Source organism: Patagioenas fasciata, chromosome 3 (genome assembly GCF_037038585.1).
Source record: "Patagioenas fasciata isolate bPatFas1 chromosome 3, bPatFas1.hap1, whole genome shotgun sequence".
NCBI lineage: Eukaryota > Metazoa > Chordata > Aves > Columbiformes > Columbidae > Patagioenas > Patagioenas fasciata.
In genome coordinates this window covers 109,909,369-109,930,942 of record NC_092522.1, presented here as the reverse complement: position 1 = coordinate 109,930,942, position 21,574 = coordinate 109,909,369, and the positions used below count along the sequence as shown (strand labels likewise).

General features: G+C 44.1%; 1 protein-coding gene across 4 annotated transcripts in view; it reads right to left on the bottom strand.

Annotated features, from left to right (window-relative positions):
* HPCAL1 (hippocalcin like 1) overlaps window positions 1-21,574 on the bottom strand; it is a 65,381-nt gene that overhangs the window by 20,440 nt on the left and 23,367 nt on the right. The window contains exon 3 of one of the 4 annotated variants that reach the window (XM_065835438.2): window positions 4,826-4,921. The exons of the other annotated variants lie outside the window; for them this stretch is intronic. The gene's annotated coding sequence lies outside the window, so the exon portion shown is untranslated. The remainder of the gene's footprint in view (window positions 1-4,825; window positions 4,922-21,574) is intronic. 4 annotated transcript variants of the gene reach the window in all.

Here is a 21,574-nt window from a genome sequence, read left to right as displayed (position 1 = left end):
AGACTCAGCACTTTTTGTTGTTTTTGTTTTGGTTGGTTGATCGGTTTTTTAAAGTCAAGATAAGTAGGCCCTTTGCTGCTTTACCCCCTGGACAGGACTACACCGGTTTGGCCCAGTTCCTCTCCTAACTCCAAGCAGTGCTTGCACCAGAGCAGCAAGCACGACCCTCTGCAAACCGGAAAGGCACCCTGGATTGGGCTGCCATGCAAGGAAATGAATGGGGAGAAACCACTGCAAAACCACCACGAGTTTTCCAGAACTCTGGGCTATGCCATAACAGCGTTTAGCTGTATGCTGGGGTATGCTGCTGGCTTTGGTCAAGCAGGAGCTTGCTCAGCCAGGCACTTGCTCTGATAGCCAATTGCTGTTGATATGCAGGTCACGAAAAACCTTCAAACCCCTACATGTTTCGGCACACCGCTTAATGAAATTGGTGCGTGCATAAATCCCCCAAATCTACTTTTCCAATAAAAAACTACTCTTATTTCTCGACAAAAACTGCTCTTTCCATCAGGGAAGGGAGCTGTGGCAGCAGGTTCCTCCAGACCATGGGAGCCGTCAGGAGCACCACAGGCAGAGCTCCTCAACAACAGAACTTTACCCTTACCTGCCTTTACCTCTTCACTCACAAATAACTCCACTAAATCACATCCAATTTCTTGACGCTGCTGTTGCAGCCAGCGTGTCCACGCCTGCAGTTTTCCTGGAGAATACCACGGCATGCACATGCTCCAGCCCATGCTACGTTTAACACCAGCAGTCTGGTTTCACACATGCATACAAGCAGTGGCAGCTACTGTTTCTTTGCTAAGAGCACATCTTAGGCTGGTACACGTCTAAGTTAACCAGCAGTGAAGCCTGCAGCTAAAGGCTCTGCAAGGGGCATTGCATCTGCCAGTGGCTGCTCCAGCCCGAAAGTGGGATGTTGGAGGGCTCCTGTTGTGGTGCAGAAAAGTGGCAGCTGAGATCTGGCCTCTGCTGTGCCAGGCACCATGCATGGGGCTAAAAAGAGCCTGTCGGTCTGCCAAAAAGTGGATAATTTAAGTAGAGAGGCAGCTGACAGGACTTCCCTGCTTTGCCAAGCAGCCAGCTGGAGAAATACATCTTGCAGCAGCAAACACCACTCTGCATCAACAAGATGGAGGGTCCTTCCAAATCAGTCCTGGGCAGGTCCAAGGGCAGGAGATAAAGAGGAGGTGCCTGATAAATGGCAACACTTCATTAACTTAATAAAAAAAAAAAAAAAAAAAAATCTGCTTCCTTTCCTTCAAAAGTTTACAGACCTCTTTCCTACTGTTGCCTCCCAGCCCATAAAATATCATTACATTTACCATGACTGAAAATATTAGATGTCTCATGTCTTGAAGAACATTTTTTTCTGCTCAGACACAAGAATTTTGCTTACTTTCATCAAGCAGCAGTTTCAACAGTTGTTCAACTGCCCCATGGGCACGGACATCTTCCACTAAACCAGAGCTCAGAGCCCCATCCAACCCAATCTTGAAAACTTTGAGGGATGCAGCATCTACCACCTCTCTGGGTAGTCTGTTACAGTGTCTCACCACCCTCATAGTAAGGAATTTCTTCCTTATGTCCAATCTAAACCTACCCTTTTTCAGTACAAAACCATTAACCATTGTCCTATCACTACAGGTGCTCGTAAAAAGTCTCACTCCGTCTTTTTTTATAAGGCCCTTTATATACTGAAAGGTGACAATAAGGTCTCCTCCGAGCCTTCTCTTCTCCAGGTTGAACAACTCTAATTCTCTCAGTCTCTCTTCACAGGAGAGGGGCTCCAGCCCTCTGATCATCTTCATCAACCTCCTCTGGACCTGTTCCAACAGGTCCATGTCCTTCTTATATTAGGGACACCAGAGCTGGATGCAGTACTGCAGGTAGGGTCTCATCAGGACAGAGTAGACCTTCCTTGGTCTGCTGGCCACACTCCTTTTGATGTGGGCCAAGACACAACTGAGTTTCTGGGCTGCAAGCACACATTGCTGGCTCATGTCTAATATTTCATATACCAGTATCCTCAAGTCCTTCTCAATCTATTGACTATATTGATATTGACACTGGGGCACGCCTGAAACAGATGCAGGACCTTGTGCTTGGCCTTGTTGAACTTCATAAGGTTGGCGTGGGCCCACTCCTCCGGCCTGTCAAGGTGCCTCTGGATGCCCTCCCATCTCTCAAATGTATCAACCGTACCACTCAACTCAGTGTCATCATCTGCAAACTGGCTGAGGGAGCACTCGATCCCCCTGTCTATGGCATTAATAAGCTAAAATATATGACAACACCTCCCAAGAATAAGCCCAGCTGGGGAATACCAGCACAGACCAACTAATCCCACATGTGGTACTGAATAATGTATGCACAGCTAAGCTAGACCACAATTTCTAGAAACTCCATTTCCACACTTTATTTATTTGTATTTAACAAACTAAAATCCTGAGTGCCAAACTCAAGGCTCAGTAACAACTCATACTAAACAAATTAGCTACTCAGATCATTAAAACACTTGAGAGCTGCTTTACTTCCTCTTCTGTTTATGCTCTACTAATCTCTACACTTCTCTCAGCCTGATAAAGTAATTAAAAAAAATCCATTCCACTTTCAGTTTCTGCCCAGAGAAAGCATCATGAGTTCACAAGCTAACAGGACTTTTTTTAAATGAGAACTATTATTTTCCATATACTTTCAGTAAATAATCCTGATGCATTTAGGTATGAACCAGACCTACAAAATTGAATAGGCAAGAATGTAAACTTACTGTCTCTGCTTCAAAACACTCCCAGCCTCAGCTGAAGAGCGATTTGGCTGGCGAGTAATTTATCAAAACAAAGAGGCCAAGTGATACACGAGTGCCGAAGATGCGGCAAGCAGAGCTGGGAGAGTAATGCCTAAGTCAGTTATGCAAGTGTGGAAGCATGGTGTGAAAGGACGGGAGGACTCCATGGGACACACAGCAGCCAGCCTGGGAAAGCTCATAAAGAGCTTTGGCAGGAATCAGCCGCCCTGCTGGTGACAGTGACACTGGGCTCCAGTACCACTGGCAGTGGGACCCTAAACCCTGCACCCCCAGCAGCAGGGTAAAGCTCCAGCAGGTTGCTGCCAGGCTCTGTACCTACTGGGCACATGTGTGGAGCCTGTGGGATGCTGGGGAAAACAACAAAAGGGTTCTGATGCTTTTTCTGCCATCTATTCTGTTTTTTAGTGCCTTTTTTTTTTTTTTTTTTTTCTGAGTTCGCTGCTGAAGTGCCCGTGGACAATGAGACTATTGAGCATTTACTACAGCATGAGATTAGTTTGGGTTTCAGTTTCTGCTGAGGCAGCTCATTTCCTTCCACATTCTTACAGGAACAGATGCTAAAATATAAACAGGCAGTCATCCTCATCAAAGCAGAAAAAGGAAGATTCTTCATATAGCAGCAGTTAAAATCATTCTTTTTCATGGCTTTAGCCACAACCATTCAATGGCTTATTCCTCCATATAATTACATTACATTAAAGAGGCAAGGAGCTATTATCTTGTCTTTTTTTAATAACAAAAAAACCCACATACACACCTCAGAATATCAAACCCCAATGAATCAACGAGAAAACTGGCCAAAACGGCCAGATCAAAAGAAGTCTGCAGAGGAACTAAACACAAAAATTACTTTTGTCCCCTCCCATCACGTGTGACTGCGGTGCTGCCTTCAGACATCAAATCTGATTGCTGCAGCAATTAGTCGAAAAATTCAAGGCAAACCGAAACCACTGGATACACCAAAGAGCATCCCTTCACTATAATCAGTTCTCCCCAACACACAGAGGAAAACCAAGCGGATGAATAACGCGCAGTTAATGAGAAGCAACCAGCCAGGCATGGGCTGCAGCATCAGCAAGGACGAGGAGATGGCAGCACTTGTGAAACACCAGGCCCTCATGCCACCACTGGAGTCAACGCAGGAGCATCTCTTCCCCGGGGGTTTTGGTATCCAGCAGCCGCAGCCCAGAGCATCCCCACGGGGCCACACAGCACAGACAGGGCTACCAGGCCTCAGACTTTTTTCAGGGGAAAAAAGGTGGGAAAAAAACACAGATTGTGACTCTCATCAGAGCCCTGCTCTGCCACACCGGATACATTTCTCTTTCCACCCGCGATTACTCCCTTCCTGATTACTCGTGCAAAACTGCCTACAGTCTTCCAGAAACTAAATTGTGTCCATCGACTTAGAAAAGCCTCAAGTACAGCAAGATGCTCCCCCATGCAGCTCTGCTATTCAAATACTTTGCCAGGAAGATGGGCATATGCCATCCCTCCAGTCAATTTTTAAAGTACCTTTTACATGCAGATACAACATTCATTGTCCACTAATGCTTTTAAAACACCAGCTGCTCCTCATTGGCTGCCCCAGATGAGCAACCCACCACTTTGGCAAGCCTGTACCTCTCCTGTGGTGTTCCACCAGCTCACTACTGAACCTGCAGGCACCACCTCCTCTGGGTTGGGGGAAAAATTTGTTCATACAGGACAGAAAACTGAGATCACAAAGGACTGAAGCCACAGATTACCCCATTAGGTTGCTTCATTGCTTAGTGCAAATTTTCCCAGGAGGTTGCTAAACCTCCAAGAACTAACAAGCTGTGAAGTATAAATATGCAATGTAAATACAGATATATATGTCAGTAGAACTAATAACAAGAAATCACTGGTAAAACTTAGGAGGGCCTTCAGAAAAAGCTTTCCAAATCATCAGCTTCTGCATTTGAGACAAGCATGGTAGGTTCATGGAGGTAAAAACAAGGTTCACGGAGAAAAAGGGATTTAGCTCACATGGGAAAGAAAGTAAAGGTCCCTGCTGGCAGCTCAATCCAGAACCAGGCTCTGCAAGATCTTACTGGCCACAAACTAGGGGAGTTTCAGTCCTACCTGTAAATAACAGAGAAAACAACAAAACTTCTTATTGCCTTTATCAGTTTGTTCATAAACACTTCAGTATTATGAATATTTCAATTGCCTGTGCATCCCCTGCACAATATCATTCAGTTTCCACTATATTACAGACTTTGGATGGCTTCACCATTGCCCTGCTTGGTCACTTGTTTCATGCAGAGCAGCAGTCAGACCTCCAAACCACCCCACGAGATAGGATTTAAAGCCAATCACTTCTCTCAGCACCAAAATATGCTCAGGACCGATGGAAGACCATCCACACCATGACATATATTTATGGTCGCAGAGGCACTTCACACAGCCATCCTCACAGGACTGACCCCCACAGGGCACCCACACACAGACCGATGACAGCGTGATCCCCTGTGCCCCACCAGCCTCGCTCAGAGCCAGCTGCCCAAGGGGTTCCAGCCACCCCTGCTCACCCCCTCACCTCACTCCTCCGGCCACCGCAGGCTCAGCAGGGGGGTCCCTGGGCCGAGCCGGTCGCCCCATCCCTCCGGCTGCTCCGCCACAGCCCTGGGTGAACCAGGAAGCAGAGGCGAGCAGGGAGTTTATTTTTAGATGAGATTTTTTTTTTCTTAAACACAAAGCGACAACATACGCACAAACCGTGCGTACACTCTCACCCCACCCAGCAATGTGTTTTATGCTGTACATCCTTCCAACACTCAGAAATCCCTGGGCGACGGTGGAGAACAGACGTCACCCTGTCACCCCACACATTTCCATTATCCCCCTCAGTAATCCCCATTCCTACATGGGCAAAATAAGAGTTTCTCATACACTAAACACTCTCTACAAAGCAGGCAAAGCCTGAAGAGGGAACTCAGAATGAGAACACACCCCTAGCACTGCTGCAGTGTAAAAGCAAGCAGGTGGTTCTGCTCTTAGCTTGTTTCCCCCTTTCTCTCCTCCCCCAAAACCATCCAGACTCAGGACATCCCGAAGCACCAGCAGAAGATGCAGCTCACACCTCCAAAGTTTTGCTGCAGACATTTCAGAGAAAGAAGAGCTAGCATGGGATTATTTATTCTTTCCCATCAGTTTATTTCAAACTGAGTTTTGAATCCCTACTAGCCAGGAACTGGCTGTTGCTTCTCTTCTGTAGCTCCTCAGACATCATTACTTACAGCACCTTTGAGTGTTTCAGTTAAACAAGATGTGGGATTCCAAGAGATGCCCCAAACTTCAGATTCAGAGGTGCAGGCAGGTAGAAAGGGTAGAAGGGTTTCCAACAGGCTGATGGTTTTGCAGCCTATAGCTCCCCAACTTGAATTTTTGTAGCTAGGATAAGACCACCTGGTTGGTCACCCATGCACCACAGGAATTTCTGGTACAGCACTTAGTTTCCCTCAAAGGTAAAACGAAGATAAAAAGTTGAAAGATGCCCTAATTTTCCAAACTGCGTCTATTGGAAATTCACAAATCTTTCTTTAAAAAAATGGAGGGGCACTAGGTCAGCATACATATACTTACACTTAGAGCAGCAAGACTTCTGCATCCAAGAGAACAAAACTTTCAAGGAGCAAACACGTTTACATAGACCAAATTTGTGCCCACAGCCTGATGTAGCTACATATTCAGGCTCTAATGGCAAAACTACCTGTTTTTACCTCTGTTCAAAGAAAAACCCCATGCCAGCAAAGGGTCACTTAGATGTAAACATTATTAATATAGAAGTGACAGTTTCAGAGCTCTGAAAATCCCAATTAATCACAGAAATGTTTTTATGATTGTTTGCAAATGCCACGCCAGCTCTGCATCACCCTGATGTCACCTGTAATGCCTCATCCCAGGCAGAAAAATGCTTTCACTCCTTGTTGAATACCATACTGGTTAGGTAAGTGTAAGCGATCACTTTGATGAAAGCAAACTCGAAAGATAAAACGAAGCCACTTGAAATCATAAAAAGGCATCTGCCTCAGTTTTATTATCTCACTCCTGATTTTTTTACCTCCAAGATGAGAAAAATTTGGTGGGTACGCCATTGCACAGCAGCTCAGGGATGGACTGGACAGCTTCAAGCACTACAGGACTTGAAGACATAAGTTTGCTCCACAATCTCGACAATAATACTACTAACAATATGTTTGTGAATATACAAAGGTAGAAGCTAAAACAGTTGGGTCACTCCAATCACTCAGTGGTCTTCTATGCTAGGATAAAAAGTAGATTCAGTGCAGCCTTGCAGATACCTCAATTAATTACAAAATCTTTTGGAAAGGCTGGCAAATATTTTTTTGTGTTTTACAAAGCAGAGCTGACGTGGAACATCTTTTTCCAGTCCAACCCAAACAACACGTGGTAAGACACAGGCTGGCTTTAGGACAGAAGATCACATTAGCTAACAACCACCCCTTGCTTCACTCTCACCCAGCCCTCTCAGCCGCCCATCTCAACCAGCCAGACTGGGTTTTCAAAACAGGTCAATGTGTCAGGGTGCAGAGAAGGGACTGGGGCAGGCTGCACGCTGACACGCAGTTCACACGTGCTGCAGCCCAGATCCACCTTGATCAAGCAGCTGAATTCATCTTGCCAAAACAGTGCTAAAAATATACCCGTATCCTGCCCTGGATGGATCTTTTGGGGATGTCAGGATGGCGATGTAAGCAGCACCACTCTGCTACCCCAAACCACCTCACCTCGTGTGATGTTGGTAGTGGCATCCTGAATGCTTCACCACAGCGGGTAAAGCCTTCCACAGCCTCTGCTTGCCTTACTGCCTGAAGTTTTTCCTACACTGATAACAGAAACTTCTATCTTTTGTTGTAATTAAGAGAAAATAAGAGGATATTGGTGAGAAGAGTCCTGGGCTTTTGCTACACTGGAGACATTTCACAAAAATTGCTGCAAGGTTCCAGGTGTCGAGTTACCTTGTCCATGCTTTATCTGATTGTGCACAGTGCTGATTCAACACACTCCAGCAACACACTAAGGTGCCCGGTGCCGGGTTTAAGTGCTCTCCTGCTTAAAAACTGGAATTTATTTTGTGCAGATCAGTGGGGAGTTGCATTTGGTGGGCAAAGGGAAAGCCTCATGCTGTGTCCCCATACCCTGAAAGAGTCTTGAATTTAAACCTACTTAACTAATGAATCGCACTCTGCAAGGAGCATCACACTCACTTCCAGGAAGCACCACAGAATCACCACGGTCAGTGACAATTCCCTATTACCTTTGTCTACCGAAGCGGAATCTTTCCTGCTGCCCAACGCTTTGCTACACTGCTCTGCTGATGGGGCAGATTTGTGGCTGCAGTGACACCAGTGTCCTGCTCCCTTCCTGCACAAGACAACCCGTAGTAAGGCAGATCCTTCTCAGCTCACCACTGAGGTCGGCACAGAGACCCCCCCTGAGACCCAGACCTCAGATTTCCAGCAGTGGAAAGCAGCACCAGCGGGCTGAAATGGGTTGCCAGCCCCTGCAAGGGATGCTGACACAGACCCCCCCCATGCCAAACATGGGTAAGTTCCCAAGGGAAAGACATTTAAGTGTCAAGAATTTTCCTTTCCAATATCCAAAGAAGCCTACAGACTTCCCCAGCAGCCTTACAGACCATGTTTATTGCTGCATCCTTCACTTTATAGGTCAACATATACCAGAGAGATAGCAATTCTCAGCTAATCTGATTTCTGTGCAGACGGACAAATGACTCCCAATAAAAATGCAAAAAAACCCATAAACAGTCCCTATAATCAACTCACTTGATGTAATGCAGTAAGCATGCAGAAAGCTCATAAGCTTTATTAACACATTTGTTTACGTTCTGCAGCAACACCTGGGGGGCTCATGGCGATGGGGGGACCCCAGCCTGGGCCAGCTGTGGGAAGGAACATCTTCTCATCAGTCCTTGCTGTTTGTGCTCCATTAATGCTGTGTTATTTTAAAACTAGATTAGTGGCAATTCCTTAACATACCATTAGTGTGCTCACCAAATGCCAAAGCCTAAAACCAGACTGTGAATGTATGCTCACAAAGGAGGTCCTTGCTCCACCACTGGATTACCCCAGGCTGGAAACTTCTTATAGGTAAGTCCTTCCTATCTCCCCAGCCAGACCCCAAAACCACAAACTGACATTGCCAATAGGGTGCAAAAATCATCCTTCCCACAAAGACCAAGCACATCTCTTTGTTACCCTGCCCCTGGAGCTCTGCCACATTCAGTCCCTCCAAACTCCAAATCCTACGCATTTTACCCCAAAACATTTCAGAAAGCTCACTCATCACCAAGAAGAGCTTGAGAAGTTTAATGACATTGCTGACATATATACGGCATGCCTCCTCCTTCCCATCACAGTGCTCATGGTGATGGTGGAGCACCACATGCCCTGACAGCCGAACCCTGAACCCAGTGAGCCAGGAGAGGAGGAGATGCCACGCAGAGAGGCAGCCAGAAAAATCACAACCTCCTCCTCCACAATGGCCCTCAGACGGCCTTAGAAGATGACCAGGATTTCCAGCTGAAACAATGGTCCTCTCAGAGGTCGGGCACACAAGCTGGTGAGCAGGCAAAGGGAACAGTGAACCTGCCAAGGTCCTTGGTAAGGTGTGAAAGAAAAGCCCTGTGCACACAAGACTCTTAGCGCAGCTATAAATAGCCTCCTCTCAAGCAAAGTTGTACACACAGTATTGACACTCCCGACTTAATAGGATTGGCCAGGTAGCCCGGACCAGCTTGTGCAGTCTCACCGAGCAATTTTCACAACACATGCACACCGTACAGTGCTGCAAGTGGGGGAAGCATGGGGTTAACCCCATGTTTTCAGTGTCCTGCTCACACTAAGGCAGGAGGAGGCTGTGAGAAACTCATAAAAGTCTGTATATGCAGCATGACAGGGAGAAAGCATCCAGGGATCATTTCTATGTAACAGCCTTATCTCATGGTTACATTATAGAATCTTCTGCTTCTATTAATAATACCAGTGCTGCTGCTTTCTCCCCCACAGGGAGAACTAATTGCAGACTTTCAGTACTTAAAAGAGGCCTATAGGAAAGATGGGGACAGACATTTTAGGAAGGCCTGCTGCGACAGGACAAGGGGTAATGGTTTTAAACTAAAGGAGGGAAGATTAGGCTGCACATGATAAAGAATTTTTTTACAATGAGGGTGATGGAACACTGGCCCATATTGCCCGGAGAGGTGGTAGATGCCCCATCCCTGGAGACATTCAAGACCAGGCTGGACAGGGCTCTGAGCAACCTGATCTGGTTGAAGATGTCCCTGCTCATTGCAGAGGGGTTGAACTAGATGAGCTTTAAAGGTCCCTTCCAACCCAAACTATTCTATGATTCTTACTCCTTATATTCACTCTTTTTTGCAGTGGTAGAGTAAGACAGAAAACAATGGTCTAATAAAATACCTATGATAGCTCCACTTATTTAACGACAAATAACTTCCCAGTCTGTCTGGGTTACTGTCTGTTAACCTGAGATGCTGACCTGAGCACTGTTAGCTAAATAGTATTTTACTGTATCGATTCCACCACACCCTGTTTGTGGTGTTTCACAGCCTGCCAGCGGCGCTCAGAATCAGGTCTGGGTTGTGCTTTGGCCCTTCAATCACATACAAGATGTACCCCTGCCCTCCGTTCCAGGGCTGGTCTGCGCTGCCGAGCTCCTGCTCATCTTCCCAGGCACAACTGCAGCATCACTTCATCTCCACTAACCATCTTCCAGAACTGAGTCTCCATCACTTCCATCGCCTGATAAAATACTTCAAAACCCATCTGCTCATTTGCTCTGGGGGAAAAACCTGATATCTATACTTTCAATCCTCAAAATGAAAAAGCACCAAGGACTATCTATACCAGAAGTGCGCAGCCAGAGTCTCCTGACCATGTAGCCAAATACTCATCTTTGCTCGGCAAGGGTTGAGCAACATGTGGCTGAAAACATCACCTTGAAACCCTGGGGGCTGAGCCAGGAGGCAGCACGACTTTATGTTGTAGAGGTGCAGAAAAAAAGATGACTTCTGGTACCTTACCACATCACTCTCAGCATCGCTGCCTCACAGGCAACAATCCTGAGCTAGGAAAGAAGTCAGACAGTTTCATATTGTGTATTTCCTACCAACCTGAGCTTCCTTCCACTGCTGCATGAACACAAGCAACACAGGAACCAGGCAGGACAATTGTAAATGCTCATCCGTGTGCTAAGTATTGCAGGTCACTGACCTGGCTTGCTTAGGACAAGCTCTCAAGCATGCTTGTTGCTCTGGGCACTTTACATCTCTGGGGCTTAGTGATGCAGTCCCTTTGTCCAGCACTTCTGTTTTTCTCTGGGATCAGGTTTGGACATTGGGAGCACTGGCAATTCGTAACACAAGAAGAAGAAATAACAAGGTTGACCTCAAGCTGTTTCAATACACTCATTCTGAAACTAAAGCAGCAAAACCATGATGCATCATTTTTTCCTACCATGGTCTTAACTGTTACGGAAAATGCAGCAACGAAGAAAGGGTCTGGCTTGTGAGCTAACCTTACCTGTGTGCACCCCATCTGCTTCTTCATTATGTACTGCACACCACAGCAATGACATACATAGTGTTTGCATGGCCATTTAAGAGCCCTAGACAGAAGCGATTGTAAAGAGACATGTAGTTTAAACTTTTGTTAAAGGAATGCCTATAATACAGTCACAAATCACTCAAGGCACTGAAGGCCCAATGTTGCTACAGAAAATTATAAGCCTCCCCCTTGCAAATATCCTTATCTACCCACAACAGGGAGTCAGTATTTTAATGTAATCTTTATTCAGCACATGTACTAGACCAGAATAAGGTGATAATTAAATAGTTTAAAATAAAGAAAGAAGCTAGTAAAATTTAATAAGCCTCAACAAAACAAGTGAAACAGGGCTAAGAGGCTCTACCAACTACACCTTGCTCTTAGTCCCCTCTTAGGAAACCTTCTATAGGAGATGGAAGGACAATCTGCTTCCACACAGGATGGATGACAGACAGGTGGCTCCTTCTGCAAAATCCATTTTCTTTATCCTGCACAAGTGGATAATTCAGCTCAAGGGGAAGAAGAGAAAAGAAAAAAAAAAAAGAAGGGGAGGTAAAAATGCTTGAATGTCAGAATAGGCAAAGTACTGAGCTAGAAAATCTAGATTAAATTAAGCATTCCTGCAAATTTGCAATAGATAAACAAATGGCTCCCATCTGGAAGCTCAGCAAATTAACTTGAATCCTGGTTAAGACAACAGCACCAGAGCCTGCTTCCATAAATGTAAATATCCAGTGTGCATCTGCAATCCAATCACAGGCTAAAAATATAAGACAACTCAGAGTGGAAATCTGATTTTATGTCTACCCTCTCAATGGGAAATAAAACAATCGCTCTCTGTAGACACAGCAATCTGGGCTCATTCTTCCCACTAGAGCCATGCTTCAAGATGTCTTCACACCATTAAAGTCTTTCAGCTGCTTTTGACTGCAAAGCCACAGCTCATGTGTTGGCAGCCTGACTTTTCTCCACCATACTCTGCTTCTCCATCTCCTTTTCCAGCAGCCCCTCGCTGCTCCACTGTGCTGTCCTCAGCTCTCTCTTTACGCACACTACTTTATGTGGTCTTTATTATTCAGAGTATTCTAGTTCATTATTCCCTGTAAGGTTTATCTTTGGCCTTCCAGTGAGAGACAAAGTGTTCTTGCCCTCAGAATGCACATGGAGAACTCAATCACAGGCATGGACAAAGGCTCAGGACTAAATTTGGCCCAGAAGAGGACAATCTTTCTGCCAGTGGGAGAAGTAGACTAGGAAGGTAATTTGGAGCAGGAGCCTGTTTTAGATGCTCACTGGTGGTGCCTGCCTCGCTCTAGGCAATTGAGACAGCCTGGGGAGACCATGCGTGGTCTCTGAGCATTATCCCCAGAGACTTTCTTTCCATGCTACAAAAGGAAGGAAAAGCTATGACAAGTTAATGTCATGCATATGGTTCAAGAACTGATAGTGTAAGTGACGTTTTATGGTGTTCCACCACCAGAGGCATTCATGGAAAAAGGACATTTCTCTGTGGATAATAGATGGCCTTCTGTGATCACAACAGGCACAGCTGAGCACTTTAAGCTAAACACACACACACAAAACTCTAGAGAGAGGATAATCAGGAAAATCAGTTAATTCCCACATCTGGTTTTAATAAACAGAGAGGGGGATTGGTAAATGTGGACAAAAAAGCACATATTATCATCCAAACTTAGGAGAACAAAGAGCATGTTACCATCAATAGCAGCAGTCAGATACGATGGTAGATGATTATCCAGAAATTCACAGATGATGAGTAAGAAAACAAGATCAAAGATTAACATACTGATACTGGTGCAGTAGAGATTGTAAGGTCCACAGCAAGATAAAAGTGCTAACGGGGCTTATCTTATTGTGAGGCTGTGACTTCCCAAAATATTCAACTGAAGAACCTACTATTAACATTAAGAGCCGACCACAGACATTCCTGGAAGCAGCAGACAGCAGTTGTAATCCTCCAGCTGCTGAACTAGGAAAGGGCGATGCTAATTTAGACACTGTAAGTAGCTGTAAGTGCTCACAGAAATTAACTCTGAAAGCAATCGTAATCATGCAGAGGTGGTTTAGGTAAAATACTCTGAAGTGAAAAACATACATTAATATTTTCAATTTCCCATAAGCTTTGAGGAATCAAATGAACTTGGCATGGAAGGCAACCAGACTAAAGTGCTCAAGGACACACTTGCAAGAAACTTGTAAAATCTTTATGGCAAAGATTAAGAAAAAAAAAAAAGAGAAAAGAGTTGGTACTTATAACCCCAAGGAAAGTGGTGGAAACATCTAGGGAATGATTCGCAATCTAACTGGAGAACCAATCACCAAAAAAGGGATTTTAGGACTAAGCAGAGTGCCTGTGAGGAATAGAAAGGAAGGGCTGCTCAGCAAAGGCAGCTGTGTCAGGGGGTAAGGAAGCAAAGGGGTAAAGAGAAATTGCCAAACTCAAGTTGAATTAGATCATGCAAATGAAAATAAAGAGCTCAGACCAAACTGTTCTTCAGCAACACAAATTAAAAAAAAAATAGTAAGGAAACTGGCAGATTAGTAGCACTTGGCTGATGCATCTTAAAATGAAAAGCATGAGAAGGGAGAGGAGCTTTTGCTATTACTGGAAAAAAAGCCATAGCACTGACCAAAAAAAAAAAAAAAAACCAACAACCAAACTATTAAACAGCCTCTAAGTTAAAACTGAAAGTAGGGCAATGGAGGGAGGTGAACAGCCACTCAGCGGGGCAAGCACCCAAGAGGGGACCTGTTTGTTTGCTTGTTGAGGCTGGAAGTCTACTTGCCGCTCAATGCAACAGCACAAAATTGGACTCTGCAATCAACAAACTTTGTGAAATCGCTATTTTGAAAAATGCTGACCACAACCTACTCACGGAGAAACCTAAATAACAGGATGATAAGAAAGTCTCACGATCCATGGAGAAACTATCTTAAAAAATAAGGTTAAATGAGATTAATTGCCACCTGTAGCTCCACCCCTCAGCAGCCACACACAAGACCACCCTTGGTGCCTTCCTTCAGCATCTTCACACCCATGCCTTGAGTGTGATCTGATTTGTAGCTCCACCAAGCCAGTACTCAACCGTACATGCAGTCATCGGCTTTGTGCCTGCGCTTCATTGAGAGTTAAACTGAAAGCCTGTGCGACAACAGAATTGCCATCACAACCTTATTGTTCAGAATTATTATTTTATTATAATATGATTAACCAAAACAACTTACAGAAAGAGTAAGAACCTATATGAGTAGTTCCATGACTTATGCTGAGCTCCACTGCTGCTCACCACCTCCAAGCTGGCTCAGCTGGGCATACAACCAAACATACCATTGCTACTCAAAGTAATGAGAAACAGCTTAACCTCTAACCTGAGGAGATACTCTGAGGACATCTCCTCAAACAGAAAGACAATTAGAACCAGCATTAGCACACACACAAGTCGACAGCATCAACAGACAGAGGATTCTTCTGAGTCGGCTGTTATGATGCGACGTGGTATGTAGCGTTATGTCTTCTTGCTGTAAAAAGGTTCAGAATGTACAAGTTTCTAGAATGTATGACGAACCAAACTGGAGTATTTTCTAAAGTCTTGCCTTTTCCTCTCACAAATCATTGCATTTTAAATCTCCCTAAATTCAGCTGCCGATTCAGCTTCTTAACTAAGAGCTGGGAAGTTCTCACTCTGCACCCCGTAACCAAAAGGAAGATCTTCTGAGAAGAAAACCAGGATGTATAAGCAGGTATTCCCAATACAAGGACTACTCCAGATAGTCAAATGATGGATGAATATTTTCACATGCTCTCTATGTGTTGCCACCAACTTACAAAGAAGAGCATTGGTGTCCTCCCATCAACAAAAGCTCTCAAGCATTGTTATTCACCCTGATTGAGCATACATCTAAGTGCATGAATAAATCCAGACAACCCCATGATAATTCAAGCATATGCCTCAAATGAAATGCAAGATTGAATGTTGTTCAGGCTCAGGGCAGACTTTAAACACCTTTCATAACACACGTTTCAGTGCAAGACACAAGTGCAACGCTGAAGCAAAGGAGTAGACTGAAAAAGAATCAGGCTACAAATCACAATTTATTTTATTGTCAGTGTCTTATCTTTAAACTAACCTTGCAGAGAAAGAACAGCAGGGAAGAGGCTCAAAAATTGTTTCAAAGACAACTGCACTCGCTGTCTGCTAGTAAATTAATCATTTATCATCCACTTAGCAATAACCGTGATTATTTTGGAAGACATTCATATTGCAAAAAAAATAGTAAGAGTGAGTCAAGTCAAATCTAACCCTTCTTCATTTTACATTTGCCTTAGACATGTTATCTCCAGTACAGAAAGAACCAACTTCAAGGAAAAAAACCTGTCATGTAGATTAAAGTTTATTGATTACCCAGACAACAATTCCAGCCCAGCAATTTGAGACCTCTCCAAGGGAAAAGAAAGAGATGGTATTTACAGAAACTGCTTCTAATGAGAAAACCATAAGGCAAGGGAGGCGAACCCAACAGTAATGAGTTTTAATTTTTATAGATGATAAACAACTGTTTGCTCTCTTGCTTTTATAATTGGAATTCCCTTTATAACTACAGTCCTTATGCTAGTCCATTGCTAGGGTAGGGTGGCCAAAGCTGAGTTATGTCACAGTAAGTACAGGCAAAGCATTTCAAGCCTTGCTTAAACTCGCTTTGCCAGGGACAGCATTAAATTTATCAGTTTAAGAAAAACCCTGCAACAACCAGTGACACTAAAGGACTCCCACTTTTGCCCCAGGGATTTGAACAGCACAGTTTTGCACTGAGCTCTATGATGGAATACTTTATTTCTAAAACAAATCCCAGTGTCTCAGGAATGTAAGTCCATTTCAGAAAGGGCACCAAACTCAAAGAAATCACTTTTCTGAAAACAAAACCAAACAAAACCCCACAACACAGAATCACAGAATGTCAGGGATTGGAAGGGACCTCGAAAGATCATCCAGTCCAATCCCCCTGCCAGAGCAGGAACGCCTAGATGAGGTTACACAGGAATGTGTCCAGGTGGGTTTTGAATGTCTTCAGAGTAGGAGACTCCACAACCCCCCTGGGCACATGCTACTTTTCCCAAGTCTCCTCCTGACAAGCCAATTTTGCTGAAGATAATAATGAAGAAATCTCCCCTGTTGGCCAAAGACCTGAGCCAGCAGGACTTGGGGAATCAACATGGGCCACTGCTCCTTTGTGGAGCTTCATATGGCTTTCTGCAGACAGAATAAACTCACTTCTGCAAAGCTAATCCTCACTGCGCTCTGTGTTAAAGTTGCATGATGACAAGAATGTTGAAGCTCCAACACTTGGGGTAAGAAAGGAAACCCAACCACAAGGCTGTTGCAGCTTCTATCAGCCCTCAGCTCTGCAGGTACTGGATTTGCCTTTGTCAGATACGAAGTAATCTGTTGTTCCTCCACCGTGAGAGAAAACGAGCTGAAAAAAAAATAAAGGCAAACAGAGGAGAAGACAACTATGGTATAAAGACTCCTCTGAACTGAGCTACAGCTGAGCTTGCACACAAACTGATTTGGGTTTCGTGGACAAACTGCAGCGACAGGAGAAGAATAAAGTAAACAGCCATTTGCCAAATATAACTTTCTAAAATAGTTTGTCAGAAAAGAGCAACTTTTGTAGAGTGAAGCAATAGGGATGGAACGGACATTCTCACAGCATCACGTTTGTATTTAGAGAAGACAAAAAAGTAAAAAAATAAATACATCTTGCAGATGGCCTGTCTCTGAGTGGCCCTGATAAAAGCCGCTGTGTCCTGACTTTGGGCCAGCCACATTCCATCTCCAAACTCACAGCCTGCAGAAGCATTAGCAGTAATTAAGAAAAGCCAACTGTAGCGATAAACCAGATCTCTGTAAAAGAAATACGCACTGCGCTGATACAGATTATTTTTTCTTTGACTTTTTGGTGGACTAACGTAGTACACTCCTTATAAAGACAATTTCCAAGCACTTCACATTGTCCCACCACCCTTGCCTCACTGAATCCCAGATGAGACCTTCAGTATGACTTATCCAGCAGCTCTCCAGAACAGTACCAAGGACTTCATGTATGGCCACCATGCAGATCCTGCTCTTCCAAATTGCCACACAAGTGGCCCCTAAAAATTTGCTATGATCTCACAAAAAGTTTAGAGAACCACTGATCTAGTCTTATACCTCTTGACTCAAATGATTTCTTCAATATTTTCTGCATCCAGCCACCACCTGTTTGGCCTACACCTCATGTTTTCAGAAGATATGCAACCATGACCTAAAAGCCTCCAGAGGATGAAGAACCCATCACAGCTTGAAACAGTTTGCTCCCAACAGTGATGTTCTTCCACTATTAAGTAGGCAGACAGTGCACAGATTTCTGGGGAGAGGTGCAGTAAGCGAATGTGATAGTTTTGTGTCATCTCTCTCTTCGTATCATATATAGCTCAGCACTCACTTGTGCACCTCACTAAAGATTAGTTGGCTCATTCAGGCAGGCAAGGGTAGACATTTAAGACGTTTAAGTGATTTGGGGCAGGATGATCATTTGTCTCCACCCTATCCACAATTAACTGTTCCAGAGCCCTCATCCATGCTAGGCCTGAGCTCTGCTGGGGCAGAAAGCAAAGCGGAGGAGCTGAGCTCCTTCCAACACCACCAGGAGCATCTCCCTGCCATCAGCTTCCAGGGGTTTAAAGAAAGTTCACACAAAGGGATCCAATCCCATCAACACTCCCAGATCCTGCTCATTTCACCTAAAGTTTGGTGTTGCAAACAGCAGTGAAATTAAGCAAAAAAGCCTTGCAGTAAGCTAATAAATCGTTGTCATGTATCTATGCTCAGATGGTTGTAAAGAGCATGACAAACTTAAAATAGCCTGCAAATTTCTAAAATTAAATGGTTCCTGGTGTTACAAAGGTCAGCCATCTGTTCAAATGTTCATGTTACAGTTAATTTAACTTTTCTTCTTCCACTCTCCTCTCCTGACTCAAGTATACTCCCCAGGAAGAAGTAAACCTGGCTGCAGTCACCGCAGTTAGACAGACAGCTCTCCTCATCCACAGAACTGCCCACAGAAAACACATCTATGGTTAAGACAGACTACGGAAGCAAAGAAGAAGGAAAATTAGTAGAAAGGAGCAGTGTGTTATCCAGGTCTCACAGGACAGCCAAGTGCTGCAGAGAACCAGGACGTTCAGAAGAGAACTCATCGAGTTCTGAAAGCTGCACCCAATGTCCCCAACACAGCAGGAGACCTCCAGCCCATGCTTCCCAACCTCTGCTCGGCCTTGCAGGGCTCCAAGAAAAACTAGAGAGCATTTAAACAGTAAACTGTCACCTCATGATATGGAGGGCTTCACAGTGAAATATGACTGTTTGCAGTGGATTTCACATATATTTCTAATGGAACTGTTTGCTTAAAAAAAAAAAATACAAAAAAACCCCAAAACAAACAAAAAACCCCAGCAGTCTGGAGTTACTCAGCAATCAAGGCCAGCTGCAGCCTGAAACTGAGCTGAGCTGAGCGAAGTTGGCTCCAAGCTGTGCATGGTATGAAGAGAGACGACACAAAACAACCAAGTTGCGAGGTTCAGCATCCTTTCACAGTCTGGGTTATTCTGCTTTCTCCCCTATTCCTCATAATAAAAGCAGAGGGGAAATGGAAAGAAAAAAGATGGCAGGTTCCGACCAAGCCGAAGGAGGAAGGAGACAGAGCCATAACACGCTAACTTAAGGAAGAAACCAAACATGGGCAGGGAAAAGTAAAAGCTGTGCAAGTTGTGAAAGTGGGCAGCTGAGAATGGGTTGACCTTCTGCAACCTCCACTCTTGAAATGCCTCTTCAGGGAAGTAACCAACTCACTTTGGATGACAGGGAACCCTTGTCTATCAGGATCTCTTTGGCACAAAGGAAAAGGCAATACATGCATCTTCACGCCTCCAGCTTTTGTCTGGGAATGATGCCTTCAAAGGAGACAAGGCAACACGCTGCTTTATTGTGTGTCGTTTTAAACCAGCAGGACTTGGAACAGGTTTTGATGGAGATATTTGGATAAAATTCTGTATAACAAAGACATTGTGCAGAACTACCTACTGGGCTGAACACAGCCAAGTTTGGATGGAAAAAAAGTGTCCCCATACTTGCTTGGAAACCCACCTAGGAACAGGCGTGAATCCTTGGTATTGCAGGTGGCTTAATTCAAGGGAATAACAGTAAATGAGCTATTTGGAAATGTTGCCATTCATTATTTTCTAACACCTCCAGCTTAAAACCTAGAAAACACTTAGCAGCCTGACCTTTAAGATGAATGTAAAAGCAGTGCTACTGCACCAAAACAAAATATTTTCCTGCTTGTTTTCTAAAGTCAATAAGACCCATATTATTTGAAGAATGGTAGCCTAAGGGAATCTGCTTCACTGCAAAACTGTTTAGGCAGCTGCCATTAGTTTAAAAGCCCATTTTTGTTTAATGACTGCAGTTTCACGTTCTCCCTATGCCATGCATCATAACTGTCATCCCTAAACCTGAGATTTATGAAAGCATCCAGCAGCATCATTGTACCCAGGGGTCTGCTGACATTCCCTTTATTAAAGCACTTCTTGCATGTTTTGATCCGCATTTAGGCATATCAAACCCTGGGCTCTGCGTGAGTGCTGCTCCACTGCCCTGGGTGCCTGTGGCTCCAGGCAGAGCCATCATCACCGCCAACCAGGGCATCTCAGAGAGCACAGAAGGCTGAAGAGAGAAGGATGCTCGAGATGCAATGAGAAATAAAATCAAACTTTTATATTTGTTTAGATAGAAGTAGACAGAATAACTCCCTTGCCATCACAGGAAGGGATGGAGAGCACGGTAAAGGCGCACCGTCCTACCAGGTCATGCTTTACCCAGGGTGCAGAAAAAGCCTGTGGCTGGAGGGGAATGCAACCACAGAGCTCGATTCAAGAGGACAATTAGAAGTCATTTCGCAGGTATCCCACAAAATGCAACATTTAGTACCTTCCTGCTTTTAAATGTTGTTTGTACCTGCTGTCACCTCTCAATCCTCCATTCAGTTGCTGTTTTTCAGGCAAATTCATCTCCCACTGTCTTCATAGTGGTGAATGGGGACCATTCAATCCTCTTACCCGACCCTTTAACTGAAGAGCAGTTTGTCAGATACATTGCGTCAAACTTAAGACAAAAAGCCAAATGAAAACCAAAGCCCAAACAAAAGGAAAAGGAAAAAGCTCTTTTCCTCAGATCCAAAATACGTAAAAAACATATGCAAACTCAAGGAAGGTACTCCTAGTATATTCTGAAACCAACCTGTTCAAGGTTTTGAATTCTGAAGTTTCTATTTTCATACTCTTACATTAACATATCTATTGTGCTCCTTGTTACAGTGTTAAAATACCTTCTATATGAATTATGCTGAAAAATTTTAATCTAGAAAAAGTCTTAGAAACCAACTGCTTCAGGGATTCCAAGGTAGATTATCAGAACTAGATAATGAACCATTCTGACATATAGGTAATAATGGTACCTAACAAACAACAAAACACAATACACACTCTTAATGAGATAGGCCATAATAGTGACACCCCATGAAACAATCTGTTGATGGTAAATCCCTAAAATGAAATTTCTCCCACAAATTACAAGAAGTATTTTTCCTAAATTATCTTTTTCCTGGCATTTCATTGAAGAAAATGTCAAATTATATTCCACTTGCAATTACATGACGACCAAATATTATTTTTTCTGTGAAATGAAAATTCTGTAGTTGAATCCACTTCAGTTTTACTGCAGCAGATTCACTGCATTTTGTGACCATGCTCCATTTGCTGATGAAATCAGAGTCAAGACAATTAATTCTCAGGCTTGAGGGTTTAAGACAGACAGGGAGCACCAAGCAAAGAAAACCTTTCCCAGCCCTCCTGTACCAAAGTAATGGAGATACCGCCTGGAATCTATATCCCCATGCTCTTCCAGCTCCCCAGTCCTGTCTGGAGGAGAATGGAGGAAGAGAAAGGAGAGTTCAGCTGGAAAGGACCTGCAACAAACATCTAGTCCAGCTGCAGGTCCTGATGCTT